Consider the following 16,560-nt stretch of genomic DNA (forward strand, 5'->3'; position numbering starts at 1 on the left):
GACTGATTTGTGCTAATAATTCTGAATTCTTTATACCTTCCCGCAGCAATAATCATAAATAAGGAAAATCTTAAACCAAAACTTTGCAATATTATGGTAAATAAGCGAAGTCTCTAGGCAGCAGTACTGTAGTACCGAATGAGTTCCAGCAAGGTCTACAGTGTACACTTTGGTGAGCTTAATGCATAAGTTAAACAGCACTTTAAATTCATGAAAGTGCACGAGAAAATTGACACCATATTCCAAACTAATCACTGACTGCAGAAGTTTAGCATAGCAGCTGAAAAGAATCGATAAATAAAAGAAACTGAGATTGTTCAATGTTGCGTTTATAGAAAAACAGATCTTTTTCTTTTTTCTTTGAACTACTGGTATAGAAAATAAAGCCAATTTGCAAGTTCAAAGTTCTAATGCAGTGGAAAAACATCAACCTACAGCAGAGTTGTTGAGGATTCAAATACTACTACTTCAAAAAAAAAAAAAAAAGCCTTTAAATTCCTCTCGATAGAAAGAATCAAACCACTGGTTGTTTGCAGGACAAAACGCATATATTTAAAACAAAGCACTTACATGAATTACAAAAACTGGGCACTTGACCTTTTAAATTTTATGAATGATCTGCTTCAAAGATAGACTAATGTAGCTAAAATTTCTAACAAATCCAAGAAGATGAGTAAAAAGATTGTAGTCAAAGCAAGAGGCGGACTTCATAAATGTGGAAGCAGAACGAGAAACTGACATGGCAAACCACACGAAGTCCTGAAGATATGGCACTGCGAAGCACTTCGCCAAATGCAATGCAGATATCACCATCTTCGTAATCGTCCAATACGCTATCAGGCAATCAAGCAGAAAGCAGATGGTCAATATCCTTTCTTCAAAAGATATGTCAATCTTTTTCCATGTAACAGAATATAAAAACTCTACATCCAATTCCTTATCCTCCAAGATATCCACAATAATGTTGGACATTGATCTATATAACCCTATCATCATTGTAAAGAATATTCAAGTGGATGTGTTTAAAGAACAAGTGATTGTCTTTGCCCGAATCAGTATTGTCCCTCTAAGTCTTGCCCAAGAATCACCATAGAGGCATATCATCATAATACATTTCAAAGTAGTAGTCCCTTGATACAGCATGTCTGAACTTTGCAACATCTTCCTTTGATAAGTTTTTCTCACAAAGAGACTTTAACTGCTTTTCCTCCAGAAAATTGAACTCATATGGAGCATCGACCCGATCACCATTTAGTACTTCCCCAAGAGCTTCTTTTCAGTAACACGATCTAAATAAGCAGAGTTAGTATTGCTAACAGACTTATGCAGCTTAGTAGTCAATGGAGCAGTAAGGGTAGTCGATGGAACAGTAAGGATAGTCAAAGGAACCTGGTGAGCAAAATGGCAAGTCATAGTCAGCATGTCTCACTGCAGATGCAAAAGGGAAAGGACTGTCATATTTAAGAGACACTGAAATGTTAAGTATATAATAAATATCCTAAAACAAGAGCATCACTAAGAAGGGTCAATGAGAGGATCAAAGGCAGCAGAATAATAGGACATGGTAATATTTAAGGCTATAAACAAGCGAGTTGAAAATAACCCTCACGATCCACAACAAGCAGCATAAACATAGTCATGTCAAAATGATAAAGAACTAAAACCACTACAACATGGATTTTTTAAGACTTGACATGGTGTAAGGTCTAAAATCCCTGATCTTTTATAGATTTTGGTTTGCTATAAAAGAAATATTGACAAATCAAGATAAAACAATGGTAAAGGATTGGAAACACTACCCTTTGATGTGAACCAAACTTAGGAATCCCCCATTTATGGGAGAGATCGGAGATTATATTTAAAAACAACTATCAGATAAAGGATCATGCATCTTGGATCAGAGATTATATTTAAAAACAACTATCAGGAAATCAACATAAATTTATCTAATGTTAAAGGATGATGCATCTTGGATGGATAATCTGTTTTGCATCTTATTTTACATCTTATCATGCAACCTACTTGGTCAGTTCACATTGTAGAGCTTTTATGTAGAAGAGGAACTTTGATTTGTAAAACATATTATATTTTGAAGAGTTCGCTTGAGTTGAAGTTGCTCAATCCTAAACAGACTATAAATGACCTTTATTTTGTCTTCCAGTGCAATTTATTCATTAAACTATAAGAAATTGATCTAATGTTGTCTTCTAGTGCATTTACTAAAAATACTTACTATGTTGCATTGATATAATTGTTAGCTAAACACCAATTCCTGTTATTTTTATGTTGTGTTATATGTTGCTCTTTTGGTTGCATAATACTAACAGATGACTTCGGGGATCGGAATGTTTTCACTTGAGCAACTTTAACTCAAGTGAACTCTTCAAAATATAATATGTTTTACAAATCAAAATTCCTCTTCTACATAAAAGCTCTACAATGTGAATTGACCAAGTAGGTTGCATGATAAGATGTAAAACAAGATGCAAAACAGATTATCCATCCAAGATGCATCATCTTTTACCATTAGATAAATTTATGTTGATTTCCTGATAGTTGTTTTTAAATATAATCTCTGATCCAAGATGCATGATCCTTTACCATTAGATAAATTTATGTTGATTTCCTAATAGTTATTTTTAAATATAATCTCTGATCTCTCCCATAAATGGAAGATTCCTAACTTTGGTTCACATCAAAGGGTAGTGTTTCCAATCCTTTCCAAGATGATATCGTTGCTGTCGTTGCAATACGATAGGTTGTAAAATTTATAGGCAAATTTTTATTCTTGCGAATATCAAAGAGGCATACAAAGTAGATGAATATGTAGAACATATTTGCATGATAGTAGCATATAAAGTAGATGAATATGTAGAACATTATTTGCATGATAGTAGCATATAAAGTAGATGAATATGTAGAACATACTTGATAAAGTTCCTTGGAGTTGCAAATTACTTGGAGTTCCTCTTCGAGAAACAACCATCGATGTAGCCCATCGACAAGAGGCTACAGGTTCCTACCCACGGCGGAGGAACTCGTGGTCGACTACCTCGGTAACTGGGTCGCCGACACACCCCTCCCTTCGTGGTCGCGTGGAGCCGACACACCCCTCCCTTCGTGGTCGCGTGGAATCTTCTCGGCAGCGATCGGAGGGATTCTTTACGGAGCGCAAGCTCGAGAACAGTGACTGGCTCGCGCATGGATCGAAAGGCCGGCACCGATTCTTTCAAAATTGTTGAGTTACGAATGGGTTATTCCACTCAAGAAGTCGGCGAGAAAACCATCAGCTGCCGCGAGATCGTGGGTGGGGGCGAAAGAGCTGACTTACTTTCCTTTACCGACGGCCGACCGACGAAAGAGGGTGGACGATGGACGAGACGAGATGTGTTCTTCCGGCTTCGAGAGATGAGTTCTCTGAAGATCTTGCATCAGGCTATCTCCGACGGCACCACCATCAAAACAGTTGAGTCCACCTTATAGACCACCGTCAAAACAAATGTCAAATAAGCCGGAATAACACATCTCGTATTCGTACATCGTCCACCCGGAGTTCTTCGGCTGGTAGTCGTTGAAGGAAAGGCTGCTCTTTCACCTCACCACCATCTCCCGCCCGGCGACGGTTTTGTTGACTAGTTCTTGCTTTTTGTCCAGAGTCTAAGAACCGGTGCCGGCCTTTCGATCCACGCGCGAGCCGTCCGCAAAGAAGTATCCCTCCTGCCCTGGCCGCGCTTTCGCCGTCGCCAACATCTACGGCACCGAGCCGTGGAATCTTCTTGGCAGCGATCAGCAAGAGAGATCCGAGAATAGCGACGGCTCGCGCATGGATCGAAAGGCCGGAACCGGTTCTATCAAAACGTTTGAGTCCACGTTCCAAAAGCAAGAACTTGGGTCTAGTCCATCCCGGCAGCCCATCTCGGCCCGGAAGAACCGAGCCTTTTAGGTTTTTCAAACCCTAAGGTTACGAATGGGTTCCTCCACTCTGTAAAACAGCAAGAAGTCGGCGAGAAAACTGTCGGCTGCCGTGAGATCGTGGGTGAGGCGAAAGAGCTGACTTTCCTTTAACGATGGCCGGCGAAAGAGGGTGGACGATGGACGAGATGAGATGTGTTCTTCCGGCTTCGAGAGACGAGTTCTATGAAGATCTTGCATCAGGCCATCTCCGACGGCACCACCATCAAAACAGTTGAGTCCACCTTATAAACCACCATCAAAACAAATGCCAAATAAGTCGGAAGAGCACATCTCATATTCGTACATTGTCCACCCGGAATTCTTCTGCCGGTAGTCGTTGAAGGAAAGGCTGCTCTTTCACCTCATCATCATCTCGCGCCTGGCGACGGTTTTGTTGACTAGTTCTTGCTTTTTGTCCAGAGTCTAAGAACCGGTGCCGGCCTTTCGATCCACGCGCGCAAAGAAGTATCCCTCCTGTCGATCGCTCGGTCCTGTAGACGTCAGCGAAGGCGACAGCGTGGACAGACTTCATGGACGACGGTTGTTTCTTGAAGAGGAGAGGAGAGGAAATGAACGAAGAGGCGGAGAAGGGAGCAGAGAGGCGAGGGGCGAGAAGATAAAGTGCCTTCATCTTCTTTGAATCCCATCGCCCCGTTCGGTCTTGTTCGACTCAGAAACAAAGATTTCACCTTTGTTTGCATGAATTTTACGGCTGATTTGGAGCTTTCCTTGATGGATTTTAGGTTCGATCTTGAAGATGGAGGTATCTGCGCTGGTGTTGGCTTGTGGCGTGAGGGTGGGAGCTGATGGAAGGTACAAGATTTGGTGTTGTATTGGCAATCCGTTGGCATTGCATTCGGCAGCATGCTTCCGAGGCCAAGTGCTTCACAGTGCCGTCTTCACCAGAGGGTTGGAACTGATGGAACCAATAATAGGTCCCTGTATGCCATCAAGGTCGGACCTTTCCACGACCCCAAGTGATTTCTTTTCGATTCTTACCACACCATCGCTTTGGTAAGTCGAGTTTACTAAGAGTTGAGTTTAATGAGACAGTTAGTTAAATAATGTCTAAATGATTCTTCTATAGTTGATCTATCAGTTAGTTAATGAGACAGTTAATTAGTCGAGATAAATGGTACTAAAAATTGTTCAATAATGTTAATTTCAGTTTTGAAAATCCTAATGGTTCTAAACTATCAAATATGAGTCGCAAACGTGTTTATCAAAGAGATTCTTCAAAGTAGCAGTCTGGATTGATGCATAATGATATTTGAGAAAGTTTCTTTGACATCCATGCAACTTCTTATTAATGTTCTTCGTTGGGACTCTCACTACCAACCACAATGAATCATAATTATGTAGAAGTTTCTCTAAACTAAAGATCCGGAAGTACACTGTCAAGCTTGGGTAGCTTCTTAGCATATACTTCAAGATTGAGTAGCGATATTATCAGACAAATAGAATGGATGGATCACAGCGACACTCATCAATATGAAAAGAGGCAAAATCATCACAAAAACCATAGTAAGTGAACTCTATTTCTCAAAAGACACAAATGCAACCAATTTATTTTGCGATCTCATTTTTTATGCAGATTTACTGATTAAACTTATTTTCTTTCAATTTAATTTGCCCTGTTTGAGAACCTATTCTGGAAAAAGATTATCCTTTGCAAGACCTTTTGGCATATTTTCCCACTCTTGATTTTATTTCTTGAGAGAATTGATTTTTTCCTTCCAAGCTAAGAATTTGGTTTTCTGCAGTTGATAATCTGGAGATATTACATCTTTTTTAATTGCATTCTTTTGCAGAGAACATAGTGCTCCAACACCCATATAGCCGAATACTTACAAGCAGACAGCTAGAGTGGCCCTCTGTGCATCTTCACTGTAGTGCCAGATTTATTTTGCTGGAGCGTTGTTAGGAACTATCTTATTAAGTAAATGTTTTTATTTCTTTAGATTATTAGTTATCGAATTCATCATGGCAAATCAGAGTTTTGCATTCACTATCTCCCTCACCTCGCAACATGGAACTTGTGATTCGTTTAACATTTCATTCAGTGATGTACTTCCATGTGATGACATGAATTTATGCATCTTCTTTCAGGTTGAGAGATCATTTGACTTATCCGGGGTTCGTAAATTTTTTTTTTTCTCGACTTGATTAAAAACATGTATGTTTATTCTGTGGATTATGGATGTATTTTACAGATTTTCTGGTGAACTAGACCTAAAGTTTGTCTGTTTTTGCGAAGTCACTTATATGAATTCATGCCTTCTTGTTAATTATTGTGGATCAAAATTTTGAATGGCCGAGTCTTTGAGAAGTCAGTTATATGATGTATATGCGAAAAGGATGTGTTGCTTGTGGAGTACACTAAATTGCTGTGTGATAGATCATACCAAGTAATGTTAAGTTCTACATGAGGTTCTCTGTTTCTTCAATTTTTTAGCTTATTGTTCTGATATGCTAATCTGTTTTAGTTGTTTCATACGACTTTGACACATTCATCATAAACTTTTTAAGTTGTATAGTTACCAATAGTCATCTAAATTCTCCTCCAAAAGCATCATAAACTGACACACACTGCAGCTGAGGATGTACATCTTGCTACCAGCTTAGATAAGAACCTGCAGCTGTGTTCACTTTAGTTACGTGTTTTCTGCAAAGATACATGATCATTCTCTATGAATGAATGATTGGTGAAACATCCTTCAGTTTCTCCAATCATATGATGCTTTCATGATCTATCTTTCTGGAGCAAACATCTCTACAGTGTATATGAACTAGTAAAAGTCCTATGTACTAATCTTCATGAGCTAAATAATTCTTTGCATCTCCATCCTTCCAGCGATCTGATCTTTGACTAATAATTTCTTCATGAGAATCATTCTATCTGACAAGTTCTTGTTGATTTTTGTACCGTATATACCTGTATGGTAAGACTGCAAGAAGAACATATTGATGACTAACATTATTCCAATATATGACAGTTTAACAATACAAAATGAATCATAAACACCTAGCAGCATTTTCATGTGAGTTTCTCGATATGGGAATAAATACAATAGTCAATGACTAAAATTTGGTAGGATGTTGACAATTACTCCATGAACGTATTACACCGAGTTTAGACCGTTTTACATTCACATCCAAATCAACTTTAAGAGCAGAAATGAAGAAGTCATGAACACTTGATCACTAATCATCAAAGGGTAGTGTTTCCAATCCTTTACCATTGTTTTATCTTGATTTGTCAATATTTCTATTATAGCAAACCAAAATCTATAAAAGATCAGGGATTTTAGACCTTGCACCATGTCAAGTCTTAAAAAATCCATTTTGTAGTGGTTTTAGTTCTTTACCATTTTGACATGACTATGTTTATGCTGCTTGTTGTGGATCGTGAGGGTTATTTTCAACTCGCTTGTTTATAGCCTTAAATATTACCATGTCCTATTATTCTGCTGCCTTTGATCCTCTCATTGACCCTTCTTAGTGATGCTCTTGTTTTAGGATATTTATTATATACTTAACATTTCAGTGTCTCTTAAATATGACAGTCCTTTCCCTTTTGCATCTGCAGTGAGACATGCTGACTATGACTTGCCATTTTGCTCACCAGGTTCCTTTGACTATCCTTACTGTTCCATCGACTACCCTTACTGCTCCATTGACTACTAAGCTGCATAAGTCTGTTAGCAATACTAACTCTGCTTATTTAGATCGTGTTACTGAAAAGAAGCTCTTGGGGAAGTACTAAATGGTGATCGGGTCGATGCTCCATATGAGTTCAATTTTCTGGAGGAAAAGCAGTTAAAGTCTCTTTGTGAGAAAAACTTATCAAAGGAAGATGTTGCAAAGTTCAGACATGCTGTATCAAGGGACTACTACTTTGAAATGTATTATGATGATATGCCTCTATGGTGATTCTTGGGCAAGACTTAGAGGGACAATACTGATTCGGGCAAAGACAATCACTTGTTCTTTAAACACATCCACTTGAATATTCTTTACAATGATGATAGGGTTATATAGATCAATGTCCAACATTATTGTGGATATCTTGGAGGATAAGGAATTGGATGTAGAGTTTTTATATTCTGTTACATGGAAAAAGATTGACATATCTTTTGAAGAAAGGATATTGACCATCTGCTTTCTGCTTGATTGCCTGATAGCGTATTGGACGATTACGAAGATGGTGATATCTGCATTGCATTTGGCGAAGTGCTTCGCAGTGCCATATCTTCAGGACTTCGTGTGGTTTGCCATGTCAGTTTCTCGTTCTGCTTCCACATTTACGAAGTCCGCCTCTTGCTTTGACTACAATCTTTTTACTCATCTTCTTGGATTTGTTAGAAATTTTAGCTACATTAGTCTATCTTTGAAGCAGATCATTCATAAAATTTAAAAGGTCAAGTGCCCAGTTTTTGTAATTCATGTAAGTGCTTTGTTTTAAATATATGCGTTTTGTCCTGCAAACAACCAGTGGTTTGATTCTTTCTCTCGAGAGGAATTTAAAGGATTTTTTTTTTTTTATGTTTTTGAAGTAGTAGTATTTGAATCCTCAACAACTCTGCTGTAGGTTGATGTTTTTCCACTGCATTAGAACTTTGAACTTGCAAATTGGCTTTATTTTCTATACCAGTAGTTCAAAGAAAAAAGAAAAAGATCTGTTTTTCTATAAACGCAACATTGAACAGTCTCAGTTTCTTTTATTTATCGATTCTTTTCAGCTGCTATGCTAAACTTCTGCAGTCAGTGATTAGTTTGGATTATGGTGTCAATTTTCTCGTGCACTTTCATGAATTTAAAGTGCTGTTTAACTTATGCATTAAGCTCACCAAAGTGTACACTGTAGACCTTGCTGGAACTCATTCGGTACTACAGTACTGCTGCCTAGGGACTTCGCTTATTTACCGTAATATTGCAAAGTTTTGGTTTAAGTTTTTCCTTATTTATGATTATTGCTGCGGAAGGTATAAAGAATTCAGAATTATTAGCACAAATAAGTCAACGACCACTTCTTGGTTATGTACATGTTTTTAGTTGTGCACAAAGCAGAAATTGACCATTTCATAGTATCTCCATTAATACTATTTAGGCCAGTTATTTTTAGTTACTTTGTTTTACGTTCCCTTATGTTCATGTTGTCAATTTCTGCTGTATATTGTTAGTAATTCCTTGAGTTAAAAGAGTTCAAAGATTTGGCATACTGTACCATTAATCTGATCAATACCAAAAACACTATAAATATGGCAATCCAAAAATTTATCATGAGTAATTTCAGTATGAATCTCAAGGAAAAAGCAACATATAGAATAAAACTTGTGCTATGAAAGACTTACATTTATTTGACTTTATGAAGTCAGCCAAAGACAAAGCCAAGAAGGCTACAATATTTGATTCTCTTATGGTTATCATCCTATACAAAATAATTCAGCTTTTATATCTTCTTGTCTTACTTATGTATGATGTGTTATCTGGGAGCTCGAGTGTGGTGTATATATGAAATTAAAGTTTCCTGTCTCTAACCAAAGCCGTAAAATGGAAAAGATGTCCTAAATGGTGCTTATTTTCTTTTGAAGCATATTTCTCATTCGTATGCTAAAAAATGATTTTGTAAAATAAGATATATAAACTCGATGGTTTTCCTTTTGAAACATATTTCTTTACGTTTAATTTTTTCTTGATATGGAGATGTCTTTTGATTTCTGAAGAAACAAGTCTTTGTTTTCGGCTATCCTTGATTCTGGAACTCAGCTCTTGGTGCTGTTAGAGCTCTCACTAAACTCTTCTAGTGCTGATTTCTGTTAATATCATCTGATATTTCTGTCTCATGACTATTATGATATTCATCGTCCTTGCACTTTTTGATATGTTCTATCATCCATGCATCGATGAGTCCTTTTTATAGCTTTTGCTGTCTTTTAATAATTAATATTAGCCTTGCAAAATATGATTTTTTTTAAAATAATAATAATTTAAAGCATTAATTAGGATCTTATAATGAGGTATGATTGCAGACATCAACGATTGTTGTACCGCCCAAAATGATACAATTTGATTATTATACCGCCCAAAATGGTGTAGTTTGTGTAGTACATATAGGCAGGTATAGATCGATACACAGACCGCCCCTTTTCGGGTTGTCCGAATTAAAATAATAAATAAATAAATAAAAAGGGGGTGGATCCCAGTTCATTTCGGATTAGGGCTCTTCTAGCGTACGATGGCGTCGCGTCGCATTGCCTCTTTGCCGCTGCGATGGTGCAGCGGCACTACCTCTTCGTAGATTCACCGCTGTAGTAGTGCTGATTCATCACCGCTTCGCCGATGTGATGTTGCTGCCAATAAGGGCTATTGCACCATCGCGGTCGGAGGTGGTGAGACGTCGGACTGCAATGCTCTGATGGAATGTGCAACCATCCCCCGGCACAGCTTCTTTGGTGCTGCTGATGAGAGTGTAGAAGATTCCTCTCTATTTCTCTTATGCCCAACCAAACTGCTGCCCGCTGGTGACCATCTCCATCGTAGCCTCCATGTCGCCATAGATGGGTTGATGCAAGCTCTTTCTGACGTGACGGAGAATTCGTCTCTCGACGCTAGAGGAACACATCTCATACTCGTACATCGTCCGCCTAGAGTTCTCCCAACGGTCCTCGTTGAAGAAAGGAAGCTCTTTCATCCCACCACCATCGAGCACCCGTCGACGATGGACTTAGATGAGTTCTTGTTTTTTGTTTAGAGTCCAAGAACCGATGCCAACCTTTTGATCCACACGCGAGTCGCCATTGTTCTTGGGCGTGCGCTCCGTAAAGAAATAGCTCTCCTGTCGATCGCTGCTGAGAAGATTCTACGACTCGGTGCCGTAGACGTCGGCGAAGGCGATAGTGCAACCAGGGAGGGGTGTGCCAACGACCCAGTTGCAAGGTAGTCGACCATGAGTTATGGGAAGGAACTTGTAGCCTCTCGGAATGAGGTCAACGGGCTCCATGGATGACAGAAGACGATGGTTATTTCTCGAAGATGATAGGAAATGGAGGATAAGGGAGGAGAGGCGAGAAGAGAGAGTGAGAGTGGAAGAGGAGGGCGATACGCATATACATATATAGAGGCAGTGGGCGGGTTTCGGATTACAGATTCCGGATTCCAAATTAATTAGATTAACTCATATTATATATTTAATTAGAAATTAAGGTGCCTAGATACATCTCTCAATCAATGTTAGTGATCATACAACTTACCTGCCGTATTGCTTCTTAAGTAGCGACTCCAAAACATTAGTATATGATATTCTCATTTCTCCTCCCATTCAATTGATCTAATACAACAGACATTGCAATTTAATTTCAAAATAAAGGTTGCATTTGCATGTGGTACATAATGTTGTCTCCACGTATTGCTATGTGCAATTTTACTTGTTATTTGCTTTTGAAAAGTTGCATATCCTTGATAATGATAATGATCTATATGATCTATAATGATATATATGACAATGATCTAAGTGAGAAGCAATACCGCAAGTTACAAGTTGTATGATCATTAACATTGATTGAGAGATGTATGTAGGCACCTTAATTCCTAATTAAATATATAATACAAGTTAATCTAATTAATTTGGAATCCGAAATATGGAATCCGAAACCCACCCACTGCCTGCCTCTGTATACGTATACGTGTATCGCTCTCCTCTGCCACTCTCACTCTCACTCAGTGTCTTCTCGCCTCTCCTCCCTTCTCCTTTATTTCCTCTCCTCTTCGAAAAACAACTATCGTCTTCCGTCATCCATGGAGCCTGTCGACCTCATTCCGAGAGGCTACAGGTTACTTCCCATGGCGGAAGAACTTGTGGTCGACTACCTCGCCCATTGGGTCACTAGCACACCCCTCCCTGGCTGCACTATCGCCTTCACGGACTCTACGGCACTGAACCGGGGAATCTTCTCGACAGCGATCGGCATGAGGGCTATTTCTTTATAAAGCGCAAGCCTAAGAACAACGGTGACTCGCGCGTGGATCGAAAGGTCGGCATCGATTCTTGGACTCTAAAAAAAAACAAGAACCTGTCTAAGTCCATTGTCGGGCGCGAGATGGTGGTGAGATGAAAGGGCTTCATTTCATTCAACGATGGCCGGTGGAAGAACTCCGGGTGGATGATTTATGAGTACAAGATGTGTTCCTCTGACTTCAAGAGACGACTTCTCCATCACGTCAGGAATACCTCGCATTAACCCATGTTTGATTTAGTTAATTGATGAGCTCAAACCAATAAAGGAAAAGAAAATTGGATTATGTCATATAGTGCTAGCCCAAACTAAACCAACCCACCTGAGTCTTGGATGAGTCATTTGCGTTGCACATGCTTGTTCAAGTAATAGGTTGAGTTGAGGTACAACAGGCTAAATAGATGAGCGACGATGTGTCCAACGCCAATCGCATAGTTGGGTAGGCTTAACTTCATAGACTAGGATAAGCCTCACTCATAAGTTGGGCTGAGCCTTACCACTGAACTGGGCCATGCTTGGCTCGTGGGTTAGGTCAAGCCTAGACACCTGAGTTGGAGTTGTTCTGGCCACATGGACTGGGTCGTACCTAGTCATATGAGCTTGCACATGTTTGACTACATGATTGGGTTATACCTTACCAAATGGGTTGGGTCATACCTGGCCACATAGGTTGGATCGTACATTGTCACATGAGTTGGGACGTACATGACCACATAGGTTGGATCGTACTTAGCCATATTGGCTGGGTCATGCTTGGCAATATGGGTTGGGTCATACCTTACCATACATGGGTTGAAATATACATGGTCACATGGACTGGATCGTACTTGGCCACATGGGATGGATCATGCCTTACCAATAAATTCATGATCTTAAATTTAAAACTAATTAAATCATAAAAATTCATACATAATTCTTAAAACATAGATATATCTAATTAAATAAATTAAACTATTATATTAATCTAAAAATAAGAATTTTAATAATTAAATCAATATTTAAATTCACTTAAGCTTAAGAAATCAATATAAATCAAATAATTATTCTAACATCACAAATCAATTATCATTATTTATTAATTATAAAATTTCGAAATTAAAACATTATTATGCATCTAACAATCACAATATCAAGATTTTAAAATATAAATCAATGTTTATTAGAAAAGATATGATCTTACCTCTCCTTGACTATCTTTTCCTCGAAATCATCTCATCGAGAAGTTCTCTCGTCAATCCTCTCATTTTCAGGCTTGGTGTGGGGTGAGAGAGGAGGAGCCCCCTTTATATAGGAGAAGATGAGATCTTCTTAAAAAGATAAGTAATAATTTAATTTTTATTTTAAATTTAATTTTTATTTTACTTTTACACAAAGATAAAATTATAATATTTATTTATAACGATTCACATATAAAAATGGAATGCATATCATTTACTTCCTAAAAATCACATCACTTATTAGGAAATAAATCAATTAATAATCTAATTGATTAGTATAATTCCTAACTTATCTACATGATTAAGGAAATTAAATTAAATTAAATTATTTTTAAAAGTATAATATACAAACATAAAAGTTAATAATAAAGTAATATATTATTTATAGTAATTAATTTATATTAAAAAATTTATAAAAATAATGAAGAGGCAGCATTAAAGTGGCGAAGAGGCAACGCTATTGCTTGGCATGGCATTAATTAATTTATCATTTCTATCGCTGTAATATGCTACGTTGTGAAATTTTTAAGCAAATCTTTGCTACGGATAATTTATATGCCCACAGGTTTTGCTAAGGACAAATTTGTATGCCCACAGGATTTTTGCAAAGGAATTATTATTATTATTATTATTATTATTATTATTATTATTATTGTTATTTAATATCAAAATGGGTTGGGACCTATTTTTTATTATTATAATTCAAACTATCCGTAGCAGGGAAGTCTCCGCATATCGGTTTACCATCCAAATTGGACGGGTTCCTTCCCACGACAGAGGAACTCGTGATCGACTACCTCACCAACTGGATCGCCAGCACACCCCCTCCTTCCCTGGCCACGCTTTCGGTCTATGGCACCGAGCCGTTGAATCTTATTGGCAACGATCGGCAGGAGGGATTGTTTGTGGAGCGCAAGTTCGAGAACAGCCATGGCTCGCGCATGGATCGAAAGGCCGGCACCGGTTCTATCAAAACGGTTGAGTCCACGTTCAAAAAGCAAGAAGTTGGGTTGAGTCCGTCCCGGCAGCCCATCGCTGCCCAGGAAAAACCAAGCCTCTTAGGGTTTTCAAACCCTAAGGTTACGAATGGGTTCTTCACTCTGTAAAACAGCAAGAAGTCGGCGAGAAAACCGTCGGCTGCCGCGAGATCGTGGGTGGGGCGAAAGAGCTGACTTTCCTTTAACGACGGCCGGCGAAAGAGAGTGGACGATGGACGAACATGAGATCTGTTCTTCGGCTTCGAGAGACGAGTTCTATGAAGATCTTGCATCAGGCTATCTCCGACGGCACCACCATCGAAACAGTTGAGTCCACTTTATAAACCACCATCGAAACAAATGTCAAATAAGCCGGAAGAACACATCTCATATTCGTACATCGTCCACCCGGAGTTCTTCTGCCGGTAGTCGTTGAAGGAAAAGGCTGCTCTTTCACCTCACCACCATCTCACGCCTGGTGACGGTTTTGTTGACTAGTTCTTGCTTTCTGTCCAGAGTCTAAGAACTGGTGCCGGCCTTTCGATCCACGCGCGAGTTGGGCTTGCGCTCCGCAAAGAAGTATCCCTCGGTCCTGTAAACGTCAGCGAAGGCGACTACCGATGACGGTAGTCGACCACGAGTTCCTCCGCCGTGGGAAGGAACACGGTTGTTTCTTGAAGAGGAGATGTTTCTTGAAGCGGAGAGGAGAGGAAATGAACGAGGGGAGGAGAGAGGCGAGGGGCGAGAAGACAAAGTGCCTTCTTTGAATCCCATCGCCCCGTTCGGTCTTGCTCGACTCAGAAACAAAGGTGAGCATTTTCGGTTTGGAAGGCCTCTTCTGTCAGCGAAATGCATGAATTTTACGGCTGATTTGGAGCTTTCCTTGATGGATTTTAGGTTCGAGGATCTTGAAGATGGAGGTATCTGCGCTGGTGTTGGCTTGTGGCATGAGGGTGGGAGCTGATGGAAGATACAAGATTTGGTGTTGTATTGGCAATCCGTTGGCACTGCATTCGGCAGCATGCTTCCGAGGCCAAGTGCTTCGCAGTGCCGTCCTCAGCAGAGGGCTGGAGCTGATGGAACCAATAATAGGTCCCTGTATGGCATAAAGGTCCGACCTTTCCACAACGCCAAGTGATTTCTTTTCGATTCTTACCACACCATCGCTTCGGTAAGTCGAGTTTACTAAGAGTTGAGTTTAATGAGACAGTTAGTTAAATAATGTCTAAATGATTTTACTATAGTTGATCTATCAGTTAGTTAATGAGACAGTTAATTAGTCAAGATAAATGGTACTAAAAATTGTTAAATAATGTTAATTTCAGTTTTGAAAATCCTAATGGTTCTAAACGATCAAATATGAGTCACAAACGTGTTTATCAAATAGCAGTCTGGATTGATGCATAATGATATTTGAGAAAGTTTCTTTGACATCCATGCAACTTCTTATTAATGTTCTTCGTTGGGACTCTCACTACCAACCACAATGAATCATACTTATGTAGATGTTTCTCTAAAATAAAGATCCGGAAGTACACTGTCAAGCTTGGGTAGCTTCTTAGCATATACTTCAAGATTGAGTTGTGATATTAGCAGATAAATAGAGGATGGATGGATCACAGCAACACTCATCAATATGAAAGCAGCAGCAAGACTGCAAAATAAAAGAGGCAAAATCATCACAAAAACCATAGTAAGCGAACTCCATTTCTCAAAAGACACAAATGCAACCAATTTATTTTGCGATCTCATTTTTTTTATGCAGATTTACTGATTAAACTTATTTTCTTTCAATTTAATTTGCCCTGTTTGAGAACCTATTCTGGAAAAAGATTATCCTTTGCAAGACCTTTTGGCATATTTTCCCACTCTTGATTTTATTTCTTGAGAGAATTGATTTTTTCCTCCCAAGCTAAGAATTTGGTTTTCTGCAGTCGATAATCTGGAGATATTACATCTTTTTTAATTGCATTAGTTTGCAGAGAACATAGTGCTGCAACACCCATATAGCCGAATACTTACAAGCAGACAGCTAGAGTGGCCCTATGTGCATCTTCACTGTAGTGCCAGATTTATTTTGCTGGAGCATTGTTAGGAACTAGCTTATTAAGTAAATGTTTTTATTTCTTTAGATTATTAGTTATCGGATTCATCATGGCAATCAGAGTTCTGCATTCACTATCTCCCTCACCCCACAACATGGAACTTGTGGTTCGTTTTAACATTTCATTCAGTGATGTACTTCCATGTGATGACATGAATTTATGCATCTTCTTTCAGGTTGAGAGATCATTTGACTTATCCAGCTAGGGTTCGTAAATGTTTTTTTTCCTTGACTTGATTTAAAACATGTATGTTTATTCTGTGGGTTATGGATGTATTTTACAGATTTTCTGG

General features: G+C 38.8%; 2 long non-coding RNA genes across 9 annotated transcripts; one reads left to right on the top strand and one right to left on the bottom strand.

Moving 5' to 3' along the window:
• Window positions 1-526: 526 nt before the first annotated feature.
• On the bottom strand, window positions 527-3,806 carry LOC108952140 (uncharacterized). 2 transcript variants are annotated; one of them, XR_010486242.1, is made up of 2 exons: window positions 2,929-3,806; window positions 527-1,428 (listed from the first exon to the last, which is right to left on the bottom strand). It is a non-coding gene; the product is annotated as an uncharacterized LOC108952140 (long non-coding RNA). The 2 variants fall into 2 exon arrangements; XR_010486243.1 differs by having other exon boundaries at window positions 527-1,389; window positions 2,929-3,786.
• A 191-nt stretch (window positions 3,807-3,997) lies between these two features.
• LOC135610589 (uncharacterized) lies at window positions 3,998-16,435 on the top strand. 7 transcript variants are annotated; one of them, XR_010486240.1, is made up of 5 exons: window positions 3,998-4,612; window positions 4,698-4,968; window positions 5,317-5,478; window positions 5,766-5,893; window positions 7,544-8,099. It is a non-coding gene; the product is annotated as an uncharacterized LOC135610589 (long non-coding RNA). The 7 variants fall into 7 exon arrangements; XR_010486238.1 differs by lacking the exon at window positions 5,317-5,478 and having other exon boundaries at window positions 4,005-4,612; window positions 7,544-7,582; window positions 7,683-8,099; XR_010486237.1 differs by lacking the exon at window positions 7,544-8,099 and having other exon boundaries at window positions 4,002-4,612; window positions 5,766-6,084.
• The last annotated feature ends 125 nt before the right edge of the window (window positions 16,436-16,560 follow it).

This window comes from Musa acuminata, chromosome BXJ2-4, assembly GCF_036884655.1.
Source record: "Musa acuminata AAA Group cultivar baxijiao chromosome BXJ2-4, Cavendish_Baxijiao_AAA, whole genome shotgun sequence".
Lineage (NCBI taxonomy): Eukaryota > Viridiplantae > Streptophyta > Magnoliopsida > Zingiberales > Musaceae > Musa > Musa acuminata.